This window comes from Macadamia integrifolia, unplaced genomic scaffold (genome assembly GCF_013358625.1).
Source record: "Macadamia integrifolia cultivar HAES 741 unplaced genomic scaffold, SCU_Mint_v3 scaffold1289, whole genome shotgun sequence".
Lineage (NCBI taxonomy): Eukaryota > Viridiplantae > Streptophyta > Magnoliopsida > Proteales > Proteaceae > Macadamia > Macadamia integrifolia.
This window is the reverse complement of record NW_024868145.1, coordinates 88,496-90,478: the sequence shown is the minus strand read 5'-3', so window position 1 is coordinate 90,478 and position 1,983 is coordinate 88,496. Positions and strand designations below refer to the sequence as shown.

At 40.5% G+C, this 1,983-nt stretch overlaps 1 non-coding gene across 1 annotated transcript; it reads right to left on the bottom strand.

The window, feature by feature from the left end:
* Positions 1-273: 273 nt before the first annotated feature.
* LOC122063313 lies at positions 274-380 on the bottom strand. Its single transcript, XR_006135298.1, has one exon. It is a non-coding gene; the product is annotated as a small nucleolar RNA R71 (small nucleolar RNA).
* Between the last annotated feature and the right edge of the window lie 1,603 nt (positions 381-1,983).

The following is a 1,983-nucleotide window of genomic DNA, read 5'->3' as shown; positions in this document are numbered from 1 at the left end:
GAACTCAAATCTCAATACATCACTATGTTTCCCCACTTCCATGGGTTGACCTCTGAGGATGCATACCTATTTCTAAGGGAATTTGAAGAGGTATGTGTTCTAATTAAGATCCAATAGCTTTCTGATGATACTGGTAAGCTTTGGTTTATCACTTTTGCATTGAAAGACCAAGCTAAGAAGTGGTTGTATGGGTTACCCACAAATTCCATAACCTCATGGGAACAATTCACAGTTGTCTTCCTTAAGAATTTTTTCCCAACTCACAAGACCAATAAGCTTAGAAGTGATATCCTTCAGTTTAGGCAAAAGCCTAGTGAGTCATTTTCTAAACTTATAGAGAGATTCAAGGATCTACTCCAAGAATGCCCTCACCATAGCCTAGACCTATGGCATTTATGTCAAATAATTTATGAGGTTATTGATTACCCAACTAAACAAATGATAGAGTCTATGTGCCCTAAGGGATTCACATCCTTTATAGATGAAGGAAAGGCATGGGAATTCTTACTTGACTTAGCTGACAAAACCTGTGAGTGGGAATCAACCCAAGAGAGTGAAATAACCATAGGAGGAAAAGAATATTTTGTGGATAAGAGAGTAGCCAAGGAAGCCCATTTGGATAGCCTAATCAAGAGAATTGAGGCTATTGTTCCTAGAGAGCCATCATCAGTCAATTTGGTTAAGATTTGTGCTTGGTGCCAGTCCCCTGGACATGTCATAGAAGAATGCCTCAACACCTCTAGAGGCACTTTTAATAATAGTGTTAATGCCTTATATCAGAAGAATCCATATAGTAACACCTACAATCCAGGATGGAGAAATCACCCAAATTTCTCTTGGAATCAGGGCAACCAAGCAAGACCTTCCAATTTCTATAATCAAGGTCAACCTGACCCCAAAGGCCTCCCTTTGCATAACAATCTTTTTTCCAAAATACTTTTCCTAGGTCAAATGTAGGACCTCAGGCGTGTTTTCCTAGGGCCCCTCTCCTATCATCTTATCAGCAACCCCCTGGGTTTACCAACACTGGAGAGGCAAGAAGAATAAGTGATTTGGAAAAAAATATGGCCCTCCTCATGACAAGCCATCAAAATCTTACGAGAGAACTTACCCAAGTTGTCTCAATTATGCGTGAGAGGGAGAAAGGAACTTTACCCAGTCAACCAAAGCCTAACCCTAGGCATCATCAGCCTATTAGTTCACAAGGACCAATTAATGCACCACTGAATATAGTACAAGGTCAAACCCAACAAGGGCCCTCTAACCAATGTAATATTGTTTATGCCCTTAGGAGTGGTAGAGAGTACCAACAGAGTGTTTTTAAATCTTCCCTATCTATTACTCCTGTTAACTCTTCTTCAGTTGAGGACACAAGTGTGTCTCTTGTTCCAGGTTCGTCTGATGAACCTAAAGATTTTTCTGAAACTAAAGATGATTTGGTTGAGGAAACCAAAAATGATTCTTCTGAACAGGGGCAAATCCTTAACAGTCCTTATGTTCATCCTGTCCCATTTCCTAATCGCTTGGTAAACAAAAAGAAGACTGCTTCCATGGATAAAATTTTAGAAGTCTTCAAAAAGGTAGAAGTGAACATCCCTCTTTTGGATGCCATATCCCAGATCCCCGCCTATGCAAAAGTACTGAAAGATTTATGTACGCACAAACGTATCACTAGTGTGCCCAAAAAGGCGTTCTTGGCAGGTAACATTAGTTCCATAATTACTCAGCCTATAGCAGCCAAGTATAAGGATCCAGGGAGCCCTACCATATCGTGTGTCATAGGCAACACCTATATTGAGCATGCCTTACTTGACCTTGGCGCAAGTGTGAATCTTTTACCTTACTTTGTGTACAAGCAACTAGGATTGGGAGAATTGAAAGCCACTGGAACTACTCTTCAGTTGGCAGATAGGTCTGTTAAGATTCCTAAAGGGATGGTTGAGGATGTCTTACTAAAGGTGGGGGAATTTATTTTCCCTGTTG